This window comes from Theropithecus gelada, chromosome 13 (assembly GCF_003255815.1).
Source record: "Theropithecus gelada isolate Dixy chromosome 13, Tgel_1.0, whole genome shotgun sequence".
NCBI lineage: Eukaryota > Metazoa > Chordata > Mammalia > Primates > Cercopithecidae > Theropithecus > Theropithecus gelada.
The window spans coordinates 20,658,236-20,680,045 of NC_037681.1; the positions used below are offsets into that span (position 1 = coordinate 20,658,236).

The 21,810-nt window shown below is 43.0% G+C and overlaps 1 long non-coding RNA gene and 1 pseudogene across 1 annotated transcript; both read right to left on the minus strand.

Annotated features, from left to right (window-relative positions):
* Positions 1-4,294: 4,294 nt before the first annotated feature.
* On the minus strand, positions 4,295-4,765 carry LOC112605015 (annotated as a pseudogene).
* An 8,158-nt stretch (positions 4,766-12,923) lies between these two features.
* On the minus strand, positions 12,924-14,240 carry LOC112605182. Its single transcript, XR_003115369.1, has 2 exons — positions 13,911-14,240; positions 12,924-13,523 (listed from the first exon to the last, which is right to left on the minus strand). It is a non-coding gene; the product is annotated as an uncharacterized LOC112605182 (long non-coding RNA).
* Between the last annotated feature and the right edge of the window lie 7,570 nt (positions 14,241-21,810).

Consider the following 21,810-nt stretch of genomic DNA (forward strand, 5'->3'; position numbering starts at 1 on the left):
CCCTAACAACCCTAACCCTAACAACCCTAACCCTAACCCTAAACCCTTAACCCTAACCCTTAACCCTAACCCCTAACCCTAACCCCTAACCCTAACCCCCCTAACCCTAACCCAACCCTAACCCTAACCCAAACCTAACCCTAACCCTAAACCCTAACCCTAACCCCTAACCCTACCCTACCCCAACCCTAACCCCTAACCCTAACCCAACCCTAACCCTAAACCCTAACCCTACCCCTAACCCTAAAACCCTAACCCTAACCCCTAAACCTACCCCTAACCCCTTACCCTAACCCTAACCCTATTACCCTATAACCCTAACCCTACCGCTACCCCTAGCCCTAAAACCCTAACCCTAAAACCGTAACCCTAACCCTAACCCCTAACCCTTAACCCTTAACCCTCACCCTCACACCGACCCGACCCTGACCCTAAGCCCTAGCCCTAACCCCTAACCCTAAAACGCTAACCCTAACCCCTAGCCCTAGCCGTTAACTCTAACCCTAACCCCTAACCCTTAAACCCTAACCCCTAGCCCTAACCGTTAACCCTAACTCTAACCCCAACCCCTAACCCTACCCCTAAATCCTAAACCCTAACCGTAACCCTTCGGTGGAGAAAACATCGGTGCACAGGATTCAGACAGGAGTTCAGTTTCCCGTTTTCCACACTGAACCATTCTAAGTAGTCTCTGACCTTGGTTATTCAGGGCTACAAACAGGAAGGATTTTAGTCAACGTGGATCTGGCCCCGAGTTGTCCCAAAGCGAGGCGGTGCCGCGAACATCTGCGCGAGCAGAACGCAGCTCCGCCCCCACGGTGCCCCCCACCCCAGAGTCTGGGCAGAGTAGAACGCTGCTCCGCCTTCACGTTACCCCCGAGGTCTGTGCAGAGGAGAACACAGCTCCGCCCTCGCGATGCTCTCAGTGCCTGGCCTGAGGAAAATTCAGCTCCCCCCTCACAAACGTACCGCGCCGGTGCTGGCGCAGAGTCGCAGGTCGGAGCAGGCGCAGAGTCGCGCGCTAGCCGTGGCGCTGGCGCAGAGTCGCAGGCCGGCCTAGGCACAGAGTCGCAGGTCGGCGCAGGCGCAGAGTCGCAGGCCGGCGCAGGCGCAGAGTCGCACGCCAGGCGCGGCGCAAGCGCAGTGTCACAGGCCGGCGCAGGCACAAAGTCGCAGGTCGGCGCAGGCGCAGAGTCGCAGGCCGGCGTAGGCGCACAGTCGCAGGTCAGCGCAGGCGCAGAGTCGCACGCCAGGCGTGGCACAGGCCGGCGCAAGCGCAGAGTCGCACGCCAGACGCGGTGCAGGCCGGCGCAGGCGCAGAGTCGCACGCCAGGCGCGGCGCAGGCCGGCTCAAGTGCAGAGTCGCACGCCAGACGCGGTGCAGGCCGGCGCAGACGCAGAGTCGCAGTTCGGCGCAGGCGCAGAGTCACAAGCCGGCGCAGGCGCAGAGTCGCACGGCAGAGGCGGCGCAGGCTGGCGCAGGCGCAGAGTCACAGGCCGGCGCAGGCGCAGAGTCGCATGCCACGCGCGGCGCAGGCGCAGAGTCGCAGGCCGGCGCAGGCGCAGAGTCACGCGCCAGGCGCGGCGAGGGAGCAGTCACAGGCCAGCGCAGGCGCAGGCGCAGAGTCGCGCGCCAGGCGCGGCGCAGGCGCAGAGTCGCAGGCCGGATCGGCCCAGGCGCAGAGTCACACGCCCGCGAGGTGGGGGGAGGGTCGCGGCGCAGGCGCAGAGACGCACGCTGCGTGGGCTTGACGGGGCGCGGTGCAGTCGCAGAGATGCACGCCGCCGGGGGAGCGGCGCAGAGATGGGCGGGACATCAGTAATCTGAAAAGCCAGGCTTGGGTGCCCCCTGCTTGCAGCCGCCCGCTACAGGGCCCTCTTGCTCACGGTGCTTTGCCAGTGCGCCCCCTGCTGGCGACTAGAGTAACTGCAGGGCCCTCTTTCTTACCGTGGTGGCCAGCGCCCGCTGCTGGCGCCGGGGCGCTGCAGGGCCCTCTTGCTGGCAGTATAGTGACGGCACGCCGCATGCTGGCAGTTGGGGACATTGCAGTCCTCTCTTGCTCACAGTGTAGTGGCAGTACTCCCGATGCTGGCAGCTGGGGACACTGCCCGGCCCTCTTGCTGGAAGTGAAGTGGCGGCTGGCTCCCCACCTGACAGCTGGGGACACTGCCTGGCCCTCTTGCTTGCCTCGTAGTGGGGACACGCCCCCTTCTGGCCGCTGGGGGCACTACAGGATCCTCTTGCTCACAGTGTGGTGGCAGCACGCCCCCTGCTGCCAACCAGGACACTGCAGGGTCCTCTTGCTCATGTTGTGATGCCCGTGCGCCACCTGCTGGCAGCTAAGGATACTGCAGGGTCCTCTTGCTCACAGTGTAGTTGTGGTACGCCCCCTGCTGGAAGCTGGGGACACTGCGGGCCCTCTTGCTGGCAGTGTCGTAGCAGCACAACACTTGCAGGCAGTTGGGGACTATGCAGGGCCCTCTTGCTCCAGGTGTGATGGCTGTCGCCCCCTAAAGGCCGCCTCCTGCACCACTTAAAGTCAGACTGCCAGTTATTAAGTGCCATCAGTTCTGGAAATTGATGTCCCAGTTCTTGTCTAACTTGGAAGAAGGATTTTCACCAAGGGGCAATACAAACATGGCAGATAACTTCATTGAAAAAAGTACAGTGTGAAGAGCTTATTGTAGAAAAATAGGAGTAGGCTGATCGTGCAGGAAAGCAGCGTAAAAGTCCTGTGCAGGGAATTTTATTTTGGACTTCTTCACATTCCTGCCTCTGTCTCAAGTCTCCACCAGTTTTCTTTGTCTGGTTTTCCTGCTCCTGCCTTAGGTCCCCGACTTGCCCCACTTAGGCTTGTGGGACCTCCTCGCTGTTGGTTGAGGCACATGTGTGGTGATCAGTCCGAATCCAGTCTGGCACCAGGCTCCTTCCCACCATCCCAGGCAGGCTGACAGTGGTCACATTTGTACCTACTGCGTCTCTTTTGAGTGTCCTTCTCTGCCCTAATCTGTATTTATGGTGCCAGGTTTCTTTTAAGAATGTCCCCTTTGTCCTTATCAGCATGTAGCTAGCAGTATTGTGACATTATTACTGCAGAGTGAGTGATGACTGGGGCATCTTAAGAGGATTTCTAGGGTGTTTCTTTCTGCATAGATACCTCTTCTCCCTCCTACCCACAATTGACAAGTGCCCATCCACCATGATTCAATCATCCCCCACCGGGTCCCTCCCACAACATGTAGGGATAATAGGAACTACAATTCAAGATGAAATCTGGGTGGGGACACAGTCAAATCGTATCAGTGCCCATCCACATTGGGTCAGGGTGGATCTTCCTTATCTCAGTGTCTTCCAGAAACACCCTCACACTTATGCCCAGAAACTGTGCTTTACCAGTTATGTTAGTATCTCTTAATCCAATCAAGCAGACATCTAAAATTAACCATCAGAATATTTATGCCTGATTCATGGCTAAAATTTCAGGAGGAAAGCTATGAGATCTCTATTTGTGTTTGTATGTCTATTAATGTATGGTCTGTATATGTGATTTTTCTTAACTCTGGATAGTACTGCAAAATTCATTTATAAAATCCTCTAAAACTTCTATTCTAACTTGGCTTGGAAAAAAAAATCATTTATAAATAAATATTCCCCAAACTAGAAATATAGGAACCGATCAAAATGTATTTCAAGTTAACACGATTTGGATAAAACTTAGTTAAATAAGATAAATTTAATATTTTTTGTGTAATAAAACAACTATGTCTTCAGAGTTACCACTATTAAATATAAAACAAACAAGTTTCTTTTTTTCTTTCTTTTTTTTTTTTTGAGATGTAGTCTCTCTCTGTCACCCAGGCTGGGGTACAGTGGTGCGATCTTGGCTCACTGCAAGTTCCGCCTCCTGGGTTCAGGCCATTCTCCTGCCTCAGCCTCCTGAGTAACCAGGACTACAGGCACCTGCCACCACGCCCAGCTATTTTTTTTTTTTATTTTTACTAGAGACGGGGTTCCACAGCATTAGCCAGGATGGTCTTGATCTCCTGACCTTGTGATCCGCCCACCTTGGCCTCCCAAAGTGCTGGAATTACAGGTGTGAGTCACTGTGCCCGGCCAACAAGTTTCTATTCTGCTTGAGTACTTACAAGAAACTAATATTATACTTACTAGATAATTAGAATCAAATCTATAAGCTTTAAGATTTTAAGTTGTCATTCTTATGAAAAACATTATTTCCTTTTTTTTATGGTGAAAAGACATAAATCTATTTAGAATCAGCCAACTGGACTCAGTTTAGATGATCCCAAGTTTGTTGGCAATATCCAAAGCATTGTAATGAGGAGCCAGTCGAACATATACCTTCTTCTCTCCATCAGGCCAAATCAGGATGTTGACCGTGGCCACATCCACGTCCCAGAGCTTCTTCACAGTCTGTTTGATCTGCTGCTTGTTAGCTTTAACATCAACAGTGAACACAAGCATGTTATTGTCTTCTATCTTCCTCATGGCTGACTCAGTGGTCAGTGGAAACTTGATGATAGCATGGTGGTCAAGCTTTATTCTCCGGTGGGCGCTCTTCCCAGGATATCTGTGCTGCCTCCGGAGTTGCAGTGTCTGCAGATGCTGGAAGATGGGTGAGGTGCACATCTTCTGTTTTTGGGGGGCATGGACACATTTCAACACTGCCTTCTTGGCCTTTAAAGCCTTTGCTTTGGCTTCGGCTTTAGGAGGGGCAGGAGCTTCCTTCTTTGTTTTTGGTGCCATCTTGTGAAAAGTGAAAAACATTATTTCAATAATAAATTTTTTACAGTAAATCTGCCTAATAGTAGTTTCCAAAATACTTTTGGTAGTTTTTAACCTTAAAGTTAAGCTAAGTAAAATATTTCCATTAAATATCTACATCATTTATAAATAAGACACAATACTAAAACATTAATTACTGAACATAAGTAATTCAAGTTTATATACTTTTGGCTTCTTATTTTTACAGAGAAACTAGATATTTTGGCCTGTTAATAAACATGTTTTTGCCTACCACACTGAGAAATTGAGACGGAGTGACACTCACTCTCAAAAAAAACAAAAAAGAAAAAAAGAAATCTCTTTCTCTTAAGCTAACTCTTTTTTTTTTTTTTTTTTTTTTTTTTTGAGGTGGAGTCTCGCTCTGTCGCCCAGGCTGGAGTGCCGTGGTGCGATCTCGGCTCACTGCAAGCTCCGCCTCCTGGATTCACGCCATTCTCCTGCCTCAGCCTCCCGAGTAGCTGGGACTACAGGCGCCCACCACCACACCAGCTAATTTCTTGTATTTTTTAGTAGAGACGGGGTTTCACTATGTTAGCCAGGATGGTCTTGATCTCCTGACCTCGTGATCTGCCCATCTCGGACTCCCAAAGTGCTGGGATTACAGGTGTGAGCCACTGCACCTGGCCACTCTTAAGCTAACTCTAACTCACAACAATTTTAGTAGATTATGCTTTTGTAAACAGAAATGGAGCATTTATCTTTTTTCCCCCACCTGATTTCTCTAGAATTTTCAAATTCTTACTGAATACTCTTACTTTCATGACAATATAGTTGTTAGCAAAAGTCCAGTAAGAATCTGTTTACTTTATAACAGGACATAATTGGAAACTTTGGCTATATTATCAAGGCTTTTACTGAAATATCATATTTAGGAAGTGTACCTCAGACCAGTTATGACCAGCAATTGTAAGGAACTAAGGTTGACTTTTATAGAGTCAATGTTTACAAAGCACTCTGAGAAAAGCCAGTCTGATACCTAGATTATGGGGTTCACAGCCTTACAGATTAATAAGGAAGGTCATTTCCTTGTAGGCCCAGGAATTTGGGGCTATTTTGAGGGCCTCAAGCAGAGAGGAATTCACACGAAGCTATAAGGACTGCAGCTGAAATTTGATAGTATGTTCTTGGCTTGGCTTTTAGCCTCAATAAGGCCTTTGAAAGTCCAATCTGAGATTCTGTATGAAAACTTGCAGCAAGGAAGCTTGAAAGCACCTATGTGGTCAGCTCTTGTTCTTGCTGCACTTACATAAATGATCAGGCAAAATCTAACAAGGCTAGACGTATTTTTGAAACAAGAATAATCTTACTTTGATTATCTATGATCAAAAATGATGGTTACTACAGAGATAAATTTTATGTTTCAATGGAAAACTATAAGTCACATGGGCGTGGTGGCACATGCCTATAATTCCAGCACTTTGGGAGGCCAGGAGTTCAAGACCAGCCTGGGCAACATGGTGAAACCTCGTGTCTACTCAAAATAGAAAAATTACATGGGCATGATGGCATGTGCCTGTAGTCCCAGCTAATCAGGAGGCTGAGGAGGGAGGATTGCTTGCACCTGGGAAGTAGAGGTTGCAGTGAGCTGAGATTGCACCTTTGCACTCCAGCCCGGGAGACAGAGCCAGACCCTGTCTCAAAAAAACTTTTCTGAGGAAAACTATATGTAATGTAAATGACGAGTAGATGGGTGCAGCAAACCAACATGGCACATGTATACCTATGTAACAAACCTGCACGTTGTGCACATGTACCATAGAACTTAAAGTATAATACAAAATTTAAATAAATAAAAGGAAATCTATAGCCCTTGCGGGTTATCAGATTCTAGTCTAGTTTCTTGTCTTTGGGCTAGTTTTACCTGTTTGTAAACTGGATCCTGCCATCTGATGAATTTTGTCCTACAATGATACTTGTGGAATAAGAAGCCAAATATTGCCTCTCCTATTAATGTATCTATTGTCAGTTAATTTGGAGGTCTCCAACCCTGGAACAAAGTTAGAAGAGAAAGGTTTTTCTCCCCAAATGCATAACCGAATTGTGGTACATTCATGCAATGGAATACTATTTAGCCGTAGAAAGGAACAAGCTATCAACTCACACAAAGACATGAGTGAATCTTGCATGCACATTGCTAATTGGAATAAGACAGTCTGAGGAGAATATACACAGTGTGACTTCATTTAATGAGATTCTGGAGAAGGCATACTACACAGATGGGAAGCCATTGGCTCCATGGGGTGGGGATTTGAAGCATTTCACATACTTTAATAATGGATACCTGCCACTACGCATTTGTCAAAACACGCAGAATTTTACAGCCAAACAGGTAAGCCAAACTCTATTCAAATTAAATAAAATTATTCAGGATGTGGAGTATCCCAACACAGAATACATCATGTGAAAAAGAAATTAACTATGCTACAAATTACTATGGTTTGGATGTGGTTTGTCCCTGCAAAAACTCGTGTTGAAATTTGACCCCCAGTGTGGCAGTGTGGGGCGGTGGGGCCCAGTGAAAGGTGTTTGGGTCATGAGGACGGATCCCTCATGAATAGGTTAATGTCCTCCATGGGGATGAGTGAGTTCTGCTCTCACAGGAATGGATTAATTCCTGCAGGAGTAGGAGTTAACAAGACTCTGGGTTCCTTGGCTTCCCTCCTGCTGTCACTCTTGCTATGTGATCTCTGGTGCACCCCTTGCTCCCCTTCCACTTTCCACCATGAGATGAAAAAGACTGAGACTCCACCAGGTGCAGCTGTCCAATCTCAGACATTCCAGCCACCAGTATTGTGAGCCAAAAGGACCTTTTTTACTTATAAATTACCCAGCCTCAGATATTCTGTTACAGAAGCACAAAGTGGACTAAGACACAAATGTAGGAAAAAACTCACTGAAGGTGTAGGGAAAATGATGTTGACCTAAGTCACTTTGAAAATGAATAGAATCTGTAGGCTGAAGGCAAATGAACTATACTTCATCATTAGATTCCATTTTATAAAGTTCTTTCCAACAGAAGCAATTGTGAACAATTGTAAAACCACAGTATCTGTATCTGGAATAAAACAATGACTTATATAAGTCACAGATGGTAGGAACCAGGTCTCCCACTGTTGAAGTGGGAGATTACAAATTAGCAAGGGGAGAAGGCTAGAATGATTCACATGATAGTAGATCAGAGGTGGAGACATCAATGTAAACTTATGTTTAGTTTAATATAGATACACACAGTTCTACATAGAAAACTTTATAATTAGGTGTGTATAGGTAGGTTAGACACACACATATACTTCCCAGCATTGCTAATGAGGGACAAGTGCTCATCCAACAATGTGCTCATTCGGTAGCCAGATGTAAGTTTTCCTACCATTCTGAAAGGAATCAGGCTCTTTGAAGAAATGCCTGATACTAGAACTTGGACAGTAAATATAGGAGCCAGGATAATCTTGAAGTATCAGAAAGTAAGTAAGTACTAAAAAAATTAAAATATATCAAAGAAAAATAAGAGCCAATAAAACCGGCTACTGATGGCCAACAGAAGAATGAACTGTGCAACATAATGCTGTAGTGTTGAATAATAACTAAAGCTTAAAGTAATTATCTAGGTGTCTGTATTTGTATACACAGGTGAATAAGAAAACAGAGTTGCACAGAAATCTCCTTTGCAAAAGAATTCCAAGTAACTGATGTAGACACTCAGCCATCAATAATGTGGAGCCAACTCCTCACTGCGTAAGTGTGGGCTCTGCACAGTGACTCGCTCCAAAAGAACACATGCAGTATGGGCAAGGAGGAAAAATAACTTCACAGTGGAGAAACCTGACAAACAGTAGCTCTTCCAGATGATCCAAGTGAACATCAAAGGTGACAGTTCACCTTGAGAACATGCAGTGACAATGGGGGACATTCTGCAAAATTCTTGACCAATCCTCCTCAGTACTATCAAGGTCATCATGACATGGAAAGCCTGACACACTGTCACAGCCAGAAAGAGCCCCCAGGGACGTGATGACTACATGTCATGCGGGATCCTGGATGGGATCCTGGGTCACAGTAAGACAGAACTAAGGGAATCCAAATGAAATATGAACTTTAGTTAATAATAGTCTATCAGTATTGGTTCATTAACTATGACAAATTATGTAAGATATTAATAAGCCATGTGAGACACACTGATAGAAGATGTTAATAAGAGAGGAAACTAGGTTGTGGCTACATGGGAAATCTCTGCATTTTTTTGTTTTTGGCAATTTCTATGTAAGTAAAAAAAAGATGTAAAATAAAACTGTATTTAAAACATTGTTATATTTTTTGAATACTTCCTTATTTAATTATTTATACCATGAATTACTAGTAATTGACACTGTTAACTAGTCCTGTTTTTTTAAATAAGAGCATTTATGACACAAAAAATTAAACAGTGCAGATTGCAGACTGATATATAAATCAAAACAAATGCTCTTTACATGTTTTCTGTTACAGTAGTAACACATATGTGTTACCTTAATTATCTTATCTTTTTCTTGGGCTGTGGTTGTGTCCTGGGTTCATTCTCTAAAATGCTGTTCGCCTTAGACCAGGAAAAAAAATAACCTTACAGACTCTGTTTCAATTCATGGCTAAATATTTTCAAAACAGTGACTTTGTAAAAATATGTTCCAATGGAAAATTGATTCATTGTGATGGGATCACTTACTCCAAAGACTTCCTGTCTTTGTTTTGTTCCCATGCCTACCTTTTAGCCATAATATAACAGAATCAAATATTGGCCACTGGGAAAAAGTATTCAAAGAAAGAAAGAATATGAAGAGAACTCATGACCATGATGATTCAATGTTTTACCACAATGCTTTCTAAAACAGAAGAGTGTAAAATGATATTTAAAGTCAATTTCCTCAGTGAGGCTTTGCAGCAAATGAGGAAACTAGAGAAACAGAAATGGCAGGACGTTCTATGGGTGAGTTTAGATGTTGCTATGTTTTATGGGGAAAAAAAAACTTTACCTTTTAAAGAATCACAAAGAATTATTGGAAACCCAAACTCTGGAGTGTTTGCAAATTTAGTTGAGCTTCTATGTAATTATGTCTATATAGCTAGCCACGAAGTTGATGATTTTTTAAAAATCTTTGCCTTATTTGTGTAATAAAATGCACAGTGAATAAGTAATGCTCACAGGAAAACATGTTAGACCTTGTGAAGAGAAGATCAATCTTGGGGACCCAAAATCACTAAACTAAAGGGAAAACTCAAGCTGGGAACTGCTTAGGGCAAATCTGCCTCCCATTCTATCCAAAGTCACCCGTCTGCTCACTGAGATAAACGCATATCTGATTGCCTCGTTTGGAGAGAGTGATCAGTAACGCAAAAGAATGAAACCGTTTGCTCTTACCAACCTATGACCTGGAAGCCCCCTGTCTGGCCTTCTCAATTTTCTGGACTGAACCAATGTACATCTTACACATATTGATTGATGTCTCATGTCTCTCTAAAATGTATACAACCAAGCTGAGCCCTGACCACCTTGGGCCCATGTTGTCAGGACCTCCTAAGGATGCATCACAGGCACGCATCCTCAAGCTTGGCAAAATAAACTTTCCAAAAAATCTGAGAGCTGTGTCAGATTTCCAGGGTTCACACATGTAATGTAGGATGTCAATGTTTATAAAACAGACATTATTCTATCTATTATTACAAATATGCTGCCAATTAACCTTAGACTTTCTCAACAAAATAAAAAATGTTGATGAGGTACAAATAATGTATTTAAACTTAAATAATATTGCAAGTTTTAATATGGCTACTTTTCAATTTTTCAATACTATTTTTTACTACTTTAACACTGTAAGAAAAATTAGTAATTAAAACATGAATAAAAGTGTTTACAGGGGGTGCACATGTTTCCTCCAGCCTCTGCCCATCCCCAGCTTTCATCCCAACTGTCCTGATGGTGGCTCTAAGCATTTCTGCTTTCTCTGTACCAAGATCTCTCCCCAGAAACAAACCCAAATCTTACCATATGTTATGGCACGTTGTGATGATGAGTAGGGATGAGCAGCCAAAGCCTCAAGGAAGGGAGACTTTTGTAAAACAAGACTTGTAGAATGTAACATGTGAAAGTAAAGCCCATAGCAGAGCTCCCTCCTCAGCACGCGGGGAGCAGACAGGAAGCTTTTGCCTCACCTTCCTCAATGGCGTGCAGTCACGTCTCCCCATGTCAGTCTTAAGGACAATGAAACTCTGGGTCTTCACGGTGGACATGCTACCAGGTGCTCCAAAGCCATGGTGACCCACTCTCAGGTGGGTCCTGAGGAAAACAAAGCTCTGGTTCTAATCCTAACCCAAACCCTGTCCCAAGACTTTTACCCTGAACCTACACCCTGATCCCTACCCTGGTCCCTAATTCTGACCCTTACTTTGACCCTGACTTTGATCTTGACCCTAACCATGACCCTACCTCTAACCATACTTTTGGCCCTGACTCTGACCCAGTCCTAATCCTAACCCTAACCCTATTATTAACTTTACGATGTATCCCTAATGTTACCCTCTAGTGCTAAATAGCTGTACCCAAAAGCACTTTTAAATTATTTAACTTCTTTTCCTTGAATTCTCTAAGGACATCCTAAAGGAGATGTCATTACATATTTTGCAGTCCCTCTGAGTGGTATGGCTTCAGATAAGAAGTTCTAATACTTTGCAAGACATAAAGAGTTTGGAGGGTGACAGCACTGGGTTGTTAGGGATACATGTTGGCATTCATGATAGTCATTGCTGCTGCTCTCCAAATATTTTCAGTTCACTTTTTATGAATGCATTCTGACTGCTCCATCCCACCTACTTAAATTTTCACATGGCCACATGACTCTTTTTTCCTTTGCCAATGGAGGTGAGAAGAAATAACACGTGACTTTTTCAGGAGAGATTTCCAAGAAACAGAGTTCTATTCCGCATGCTTTTTTCTCTTTTCTATAGCAATGGGGATCTTACTGATGGTCCCTCCTTCCGTCTGGATTCCTGTGTTAGGATGACACAGCACAGAGCTACTTCTCACCTGACCCAAGATGAGATGTATATAAATGAGGAAGAAGATTTTTGAGCCATTGAAATTTGGAGGTTGTTTGTCACCTAGCCCCCATTGACTAATGCAGAGCTGAAGAGTGAGTCCGAACTGGATCTGGACAAGACATGTGAAAAGCACTCCAGGCTGAGTAAAATTCAAGTGTTGTCTCAAAGGTAACAGTGAGCACAATATGTTATTGGGGTGGGTGTGGGATAAATAAGGTATGTCAGATGAGAATAATGAGAAACTTAACTTTAAAAGATGGTGCTGATTTGGACTGTGAAGAGATTCAAATGCCCTGGTTAGCATTTGAGATTGTGATGGTTGAACAAACTAATTAAGAGCCCAAATTGAAGACTTGGGATAAATATCTGAGGGTGTCTAATATCCCAATTTTTCATCCTAGAATAGGCAGAGTCCTTGACCCCATTCTAGGGAGACTTCCAAAAGAAAAAAGACCTACATTTCTTCAACAATCCACATTGAGAGACTTTCCTGCAATTTTGACCTGTGGCTAACACTCCTCACCTTTCATTCTGTCATCAGCATTTTGGGGAAACACCTTTAACTCTCTATGATTTACAGGTTATTAAATTGCCCTTATAATTCCCTCCAGAGGTGGAAAAGACTAATGATGATGGTGTCTGAGCTCACAGCAGCAAGCAGGCATGTGTGCTCAGCAGCCACGTGGCTCATCTGCTAGGAGCTTATGAAATACGATGTTCTACAACATTGCTTAACACAAATGGAGACGCTCCTGACTCAGAGGGTTTAATTGCTCACCTAATTCTTTTTCTGCCCTCTTGGGCTCCTAAAATGAAAAGAACCCTGGGGTGATAAAGTGAGTCAAAGAGGTGCCAGCCGCATCACAGCAAAATAGATTCCTAAAAAATCCCTGGCCTAAGATGACAGCCTTGGCTGGATAAGTTTGAATGTGCTGATAGCGCACATGAGAGAGTGAAGGTGGTTGAAATGTTCATATTAAAGAATTTCCACCCAGACTGCAGGAAAAGAGAGAGGAATGGAGATGGCAGCATGAGTCCTTACAATAAAAGCAGATGTTCTGAGATCACTTATATTTGTTCTGACAAAAATAAAAGACAGAAACCAAAGTTTAGCCTGAGGCTAAAATCAATTGGGCAATAAGCCAGAGGCACATATGACATAGACAGATTTAAACATTTCTCCCTTATATTAATACAAATACTAAACTTACAAATAAATTGATTCCAAATAAAACAAATATTTAAAAATTTTAATGAATAAACACTGGGGTCTACAGTAGTATTTGAAGGAGATCTCACAAACAGGTTTGGTTTTTGAAGGTTAGAACTGATGGTCTAGAGAATTCATTTCATTCCAGAGAGAGAAAGGAGGAATTCCTTGGGTTCCTTCAGGAATGCGTCTGGCTTTGCCGCATCTTTGAACTATGAATATGGCAGAAGAAAACATGACGAGTTCACAGATTTAAGGTGCAAAACGTGACTGGGTTCTCTAAGAAGTCTGGGATTCTTCTGCTGGAAAAATAAGTTTGTTGAGAAAAAATGAGCTGGAGGAGGCTGTTACTGAAGTGAATCAGAATTGTTTTGACTAATCTGCTTATTGCCCACTCTGTAGTGTGGATACAAATTATTCAAGCACAACGTCCTCTTACTGTTCCTAGAATGCAGTGGAAAGAGAACAGATTAGTTTTTCTCCCTCAGAACACAATACTAGAAACATCCTACCTCAGATGAGATATTGCCTAATTATTTTCAAAAGACGTGAAAAATGATGGATGTAAATGTTAGCTACAAAATAAATACATGCTAGAAACAGAAGCATCTGGGTCACAGTTATATTAGAGCTACCTGTGTTCCTGTCACTGAGATTAAAACAAAAATGTCCAATACAATCATTCACAGCATGGGAGAGGGGAAGGTGAAGGATGGAAAGGCCAGTCATAAAAGGATTAGAATTTCAGTCCATAAGGAAGTGGCTTTGTGCATTGTCTGTTGCCATGTGCAAGAAAAGGTGGAGTAACAAGGGCTCCTTTGTCCATCTCACCTCTCTAGATACCAAGTTTCAGACATGCTGCATTTTAATTGAAAGGTTGATATAATTTTATTTTACTTTTTAAAGAACACTTACAGTGCTTGAAGTGACAAAGGCTGCTATGACAAAAAAGCAGGGAAACTAAATTTTTTTAAAAAAGCAAACAACAACAACAAAACCCCATAGAAAAGCAAACAATAAACAAACAAAAAACAGAGGAAGAAGTCGGCTGTGACTACTTCCAGGAAGGGGCTACAAGAGGCAATTAGAAATTTTATTCGCTTTGCAACTGTGGGTTTTCCAGCCTGCTTCCTTTCTAAAGTATATTACTTTGTTTTTGGTTCATGAAGTTATCCCTTTCTGTTTTCTGGAGCAGCTATGTATTTTCTTTATCTATCATCTATCTACCTGCCTATCATCTATCTATTTACTATCTATCTTTTCTACCTTTCACTATCAAGAGCTTGGGTCAAGCAGATTAGAATTGCAGTATATGTTCACTCTACCATTTAAAACAAGAGTTCTCATAGGCATTCTCCATCATATCACAAACCTGAGCTTCCTAAAACAGGGTGTAGCAAACTACCATGCATGGGCCATGTCTGACGCAGTCTGTGTTTGTAAGTAAAGTTGTACTGGGACACAGCCACATACATGTGCTATATGACATCTCTGGCTGTTTTCATGGTACAATGGAAGAGCTGAGTCATTAACATAGAGACCATATGGCTTGGAAAACTTAAAATATTTAACATTTCACCCTTTGCAGAAAACATTTTCTGACTCTTGTTTTAAAAGATCTCTGTTTAGAATGCTACCTATTGCCATCTGGATAGAATCACAACTCTTTACAATAGACACAGCTTGAACCCTGCTTCTATATCCAGCCTCATCTATTATTTCCGTTTCTCATTATTTTCCTCGTGGCCATGCTGATGGATTGTCAGCTTCCCAGATGTGCGAGAATCTCTCCTCCCTTCCTGACATTCTCATGCTCTCCCTCTGCCTCTCGAGAACTTCCTGTCCCATCTCTCATGACAAATCCCTTCTTCAGCCCCTTTGCTCCTTCCTTAAGGATGCCTGTTTGGCTCTATTTTGGGTGACATGCTCCTTCTGCATCTCCCAGGGCCATCCTGTGTCTGTCAGCTACTGCATTTCTTTGCATCTCTGTGTCATATATCACCAAATCTGCCTAAGCTTTCATGAGTCACTGCATGACAACTTCAGACTCCACCAGCATTGTCCCCACTAACTACGAGGCTTAGACGTTTATCCAGTATGCTCGGGGTTGTGGGATGGTAGCAGTAACCAGCTGGGGAGCATCATCTCTTACATCAGAATCAAATCTGTAGATCTCTGCCATTCATAAGTATTTGGAGTTTAAAATTAGCATAAAGATTTTCCTTAAAATAAGAACAAATGGCTTGAATAGGCTTTTGAAACATACGATATTTCCTCTGGTTCATTTCGGTGTTCAGTATTCAGACATGAATCTAAACACGACTCTGCTCTTAGTAGCTGTGTGACCCTGGGAAAGTCGCTCAATCTCCCTCTGCTAAATTGTGTTGTGTGAGTAATGAGAAGAGAGTTATTATTTGTATTTGGTGAATAATAACAAACAAAAGGCATTTAGCTTTCTGGAACCTGGCATGTAGTAGATACTCACGAAATACTAGCTCTGTTGATAAAATTAGACGTAAAGGAGCTTTCAAAGTCAACCACAACATCATGCAGTGAAGGACATAGATGAGAAGCTGCTACTGCAGCCTGGAGCTCCTGGGGGCCCGTTTTGTCCATGATTTAGCAGGAAAGCAGTACCTTTCCATGAGGAGACACTGCCCACAGAAACCAAGGCCATGATTTGAAAACAAATATATTTTAATAGTGTTTACGTTATGTAATAGTATAACATAAATAATAATTATTAATAATGTAAAATTATTTACATTATTATGTTACGACTATTGTACTGAACTTTACACCTAGATATTCTGAAGTTGGTGGTCTGTGAGTGGCATTGAGTGATGACTGATACACTCTGACCTGGGATAGAACAACATGTGCCCCTGCAGTTTGCTGAATTTCAGGGCATCACCACCTTTTTTCAAGAATGTGTTTTCCTATCCTTTAGAGTTTTGCCCACTTAAGCAATGGTTTTGCTGTAATAAAGAATTACACTATTTATCAAAATGTTACTTTGGAGAATAAAGTTTTCTTAAACTATCAGGCCCATAGCTAATGCCAATGGCTCCAAGGATGAGAAGGTAAAAAAGCCTTTTTTTTTTTTTTTGGACCAAGAGAAAAAATCACATTTCAAACTGTCTCATGCTAGTCACTGGAAAATTAGAAGTGAACACACTGCCCTCCTAGCCCAATCATAGCTACTACATAACCAAGATCTCCTGCAGGTGCCTTGGCTTTGTGAGCCTGGAGTTGCTGGCTGGTACCGGGCAGCAGGCAGCAGAGCTGGTCCCATTTCTCCATGCTTTCCCCATGCTGTGGGGGACACAGGCACATTGAACAACCTGGGTCCTGGCCTGGCACTGGCTGGGAAGCTATTTGATGTCAGGCTCATAGTGGACTTCTGAGTTGAAAAGAGAGTATGGGTCACCCAGCCCCACTTACTCATTTTACAAAGAATGAAAATGGGGCTGTATTCCAGACATGAGAGTACACATTGTAAAGCTGTGCAAGCTTGCTGTACTTGTATCCGCTCAGCACACACTTACTGAGTGCCGAGTGTCTCCAGCATGAGAGGGGCTCTAGTCCCCGGGGTCCCACCCTCCACAAACGACAGCAGCACCTCGAGGGACAGAGGTGCAAAGAACAAGGTGGGGGCCCTTTTGCTGGAGAGGTGGCTTGAGAGGGTCCTTAGAAGAAGTGACAGCTGAGCTGTTCTCCGAAGGGTGAAGCTGAATTACTTGAAGTTTAGGACAAAGGGGTGTCTGGGGAAGTGGAGCCTATGAGCCAAAAGCATAATGACTTACCCAGAGAAGTGTAACAAGTTCCATATTGTTTCTATGCCAAATTTGAACAGGAATCAACAAAGGAAAGAGCAGGATCCTGGAGCCAGGGCCTTGGATTTCACCCACTGGCAACGGGAATGTTCAATGGGAATTTTGGGGGTCAAAACATGAAAGTGTTTTCTCTTAGCTCCAATTCTCTCTGTCTCTCTGTCTCTTTCTGTCCCCCTCTCTCTCCCTTATCTTTAATTTTTGTATTATCCTAAGAAAACACAGATGTGTCAGACGTGGGGATTAGCAGCCTGCCTCTTTCTGGATGACTTCAGGGGAGCACTTTGGCCTCTGTGAGCTTATTTACAATAATTCAAGAATCTTGCAAAAAAAAAAAAAGTCATGATAGTAGAGGTTTGAAAATCCCGAGTGTTTCTTCTGATACTTTGAATTTATGATTAATATGTTTAATCTTCATCTTCTGAAAAGTCATCAGTTGCACAGTGAGACCATACAGGGATTCTGTTTCTGTGGTTTGTGTCTTCAACAGTCGGTAGTTTTGCAGCAACAGCATTGCATGTGGGTTTTAGGCTGATGATGCTCAACAGTGGACAATTCTCTTCACCTGCCTGGGCCCCACTGCCCACCCTTCCATACAGTGCAGGGTCACAGCTGAGCTCTCCGAGACACCTTGCAGGATCTCTGCTTCTGAACTGTCAAGTGTCTTCTAGGTGAGGCTTAGTCTCATAGCCTTTGTGGCTTCCTCCAGGTAACACTTGGTTTTTTGACCTAACCCTGGTATTTCTGTGACACACGTGTGAATGTGCTCCCTGTGGCAGCGCTGAGGAAGGATTCAGTCATCACAGATGCCGAAAGGCAAACGCAGTGTGCTTTTTTCCAACATCTCCAGTCTTATATTATTTTTACCCATCAGCCCATTTGAAAAAGAAAACAAAAAAACCTCCTGTTAGAATTAAATCCCTTCTGGAGATAATGGGTATTTTTTAAATCTTTAATTTTGTTTAGTCACATTTGCTCCCAGTGCCGGCCAGGATCCACTAGAGGGCAGACACACCCGTGTGTATTTGTGTGGCACTTGCCCAGTGGTTATAAAAACAGACACCCTGCCCTCCCAGAACCAACCTCCAGTGCCGGGGCCAGCGGCAGGAAGTAAGAAAACCTCGGTTTCCATATCTGCATCAGCTACACAGTGCTCGCACACAAGAGGCATCAGCCAGTTTTCTCAGTTAAAGAGACAGAAACAAAATGTGTCTTCACTACTTTTTGTATTTATCATGTTATCTAATTTTTTAACTTAATTGAATGAATAAACTCTGTATGCATCTGGACACATGCATGGAATATTCACAAACATTTCAAAACAAAATTGAATATTTTGCCAAAAGATAATTTCTTTGATATGTGATTTTCACTTTTTTCTATGTGATTTTAATGTAATAAAATTGAGAAGTCTGTGCTTCTAAATGACTTTTTTTAAGAGCACAATATTTCTCCACTTTGATAAAAAAACTGGCAAAATATTTTCTACTGTAGATAGAAGTTAATTGGCTGAGAGTAATAAACAGAAGATTAAAAAACGACCTTTATCCCCTGCTCTTCTGTCAAGGGCTACAGTGACTTACACACCCTGGCTTGGGTTTACAAGCCACGTGCTGGAAGCCAGCAGTCATGCAGGCCATGCTCTCCCACGCTTAGAAAAAAAGCCCATGAGAAAGAGCTCCATCAAGTTCACACGCAATGACCTCCAGCAAGACATGGAAAATGCCCAGTTCCACAAAATACCTGTGTCCAAATCCTTTCAGCGCACAGCTCCGGCATCAGGTTCCTGTGAGGACAGACCCTGAGATGGATTTCTGGATGGAGGCTGCTGCCGGAGGAGACAATGTCACTGCAGATGGCTCATGCTGCTCCTCCCGCCTGCCGTCCCATTGGGGAACTGCAGAGATTCACCGCAGCTGGGCGGACTCTGCTGTGTCCCCTATCAAGAAGCTCCCCAGCTTCCCTTGGTTTTTCCTTTTTAAAACTCTCTGGTGTTTTCCTCTCTAGTGGGGGCTGCATGTCACCTTAGAAGAAAAGATTTTCCAACTAGGGGCTGTCTTGGTAGCTGGTCCAGAGGAAGGTCTCCTCTCTCTGGAGTGAGGTCCAGCCAAGTAACTCCAACCACAACTCTCACTGAGTGGGGCTGAATCTGCCCTGTTCTCCTCCCAACCTCGTGCGGATTGTGGAAACCAATCCATGCCCTATGCAAAGTCCTGCATCTCAGACTGTAAAATGGCAAAACTGAATTTAAAATAGATGATTATATTGACTCTATGAGGAAAAGAAAGTTCTGAGGTAGACAATTGGTAAGCAAGCAATTATGTGTAACTTGTTAAAACACTAGGGTGTAGTTTATCTGTCTCACTGATTATTTTCTGTTTAACAGGTTTGCTAAGAACCAGAAAGAGAGAAAGTTGGCTGGGGATTGAGAGGCATGAGGTCACCTCAGTCCCAACATTTCCATGTAAACTATGAGGCAAGGTGGGCTGGTGGCAGGAGTCCCTGGAAATCCTCACCATCTCAGCTTTTAACTTCTGTAAAATATTATGTAATTTATGATCTCTTTAACAAATAACTTTTTTTCTAATTGAAAAAGTGTATAATCTCTTTGGAGGATCTTTGGTAAATATAAAATGAGTTATAAGAGAAAGAAAATTATTCATAATTTTATCACTCAAATTTTGATAATTATATTCCTGCATTTTTAATGAAATGTAGAAATTTTAGATTATACTGTACATAAAATGTTGTTTCTGTTTTTTCATCCAATGTTAGATCATAAACATTTTACATGGCATAAACTATATATGTAAATCAGCTATTTCCACACCTGGATGCTTGATTTAACCCTCCTTATACTGTTAGCCATTTAAATGATTTCTACTTTATCCTATGAATAACACTTCAACCAGTCATTATTCTTATATATAGTTCATTCAGTCACTCATAATCTTGCTGAGCATTTATTTATAATTTAATTGCATATTACCTGAATGGACTGTGGTTATATGTTTATATGCTTATTCCAAGTATAGTGCTAAGATTAGCATTAGAGACAGGAAAATATTCACAGGTTTTGAAACTAGAAGGAGCCAAACACAAATCCATGATCCAACTCTGCACACTCTCATCCAGCCTTAGTTTTCTTACACAGAAAGTGAAGACAATGTGATTTGCCTTGTGGCATCGCTATGAAGTTAAAGGAGACACTGATTGTACATGCAGCCGTGCATGGACAGCAGGAGGCTGGGCCCCTACGAGCTCTAAGGACAGTCACCGTTGGGTGCCCCATGGTCCTACTCTCAGGATGCTTGTATGCCATATGCCCTGTGAGTGTCACTTACTCAGTGAACATATATTTGTTGATTATAAATTACTCCCATGCTCTTTTCTTTGTTTTACATGTTCACAAATCTGTAAAAAAAAAAAAAAAAAAGGTACAACTATGAAATTAAAAGTTAACTAAAGGGGGATGTTTTCATTATCTCTGAAATTTAACCCCCCAAATCCAGATTATAAAGCAAGGAAATGTGTTACAGCCCAGCACTTGCCATCAATACTTTTTCAATGTTAGTGGGCAGGGGAGGGTATGGAAGTGAAGGAATCAGAGCTCTGATGGGTACACATTGTCTTCCCTGCAAATCCATTTCTTGTCCAGCCTTCCTTCCTCATTGGGGCTGCTCTATCCTTTTCTGCACATTTGAACTGCTCCCCTGTGGACCGTTCTCATTTGCTTTACTTCCTAGTCTGAATTCCATGGGACCTGCATTTAAGAGGAGAAGGGAACCACTTTGGGACTGGAGGAAGTTCACCTTATGAGTTATGCCTGCCTCCTTCCTCTACAGTGAATGGTCCCTGGTGTCCCTGGGTGTTCAGTTTCTTTCCACTCATGTGTTACTGACTGTTCAGGTGGCAAATGGCCCATGACCTTTATGGTACTTAAGGGAAAAGAATTATAAGCTGTGTTTCTTTTATAGTTAACTTTTATTTTAGGTTTGGGGGTACATGGGAGGGTTTGTTATATAGGTAAAGACGTCTCACAGGGGTTTGTTGTACATGTTATTTCATCATCCAGGTATTAAGCCCAGTACCCAATAGTTATCTATTCTGCTCCTTGCCCTCCTCCCACCCTCCCCGCTCAAGTAAACCCCAGTGTCTGTTGTTTCCTTCTTTGGGTTCACAAGTTCTTATCATTTAGCTCCCACTTATAAGTGAGACTGTGCGGTGTTTGGTTTTCTGTTCCTGCATTACTTTTCTAAGGATAATATCCTTCAGCTTCGTTCATACTAATGCAAAAGACATAATCTCGTGCTTTTTTATGGCTGCATAGTATTCCATGGTGTATGTGTATCACATTTTCTTTATCCAGTCCATGATTGATGGGCATTTGGGTTGATTCTATGGCTTTGCTATTGTGCATAGTGCTACAACGAACAAATGCATGCATGTATCTTCATGGTAGAACGATTTATATTCCTCTGGGTATATACCCAGTAATGGGATTGCTAGGTCAAATGGTAGTTCTGCTTTTAGCTCTTTGAGGAATCACCATACTGTTTTCCACCATGGTTGAACTAACTTACACTCCCACCAACATTGTAGAAGTGTTCACTTTTCCCTGTAATCCTGCCAGCATCTGTTATTTTTTAACTTTTTAGTAATAGCCATTCTGACTGGTGTGAGATGGTGCCTCACTGTGGTTTTGATGAGCATTTCTCTAATGATCAGTGATCTAGAGCTTTTTTCCATATTCTTGTTTACCATGTTTGTCTTCTTTCAATAAGTATCTCTTTATGTCCTTGGCCCACTTTTTAATGGGATTTTCTCTTGTAAATTTGTTTAAGTTCCTTACAGATGCTGGATATTAGACCTTTATCAGATGCATAGTTTGTAAATAT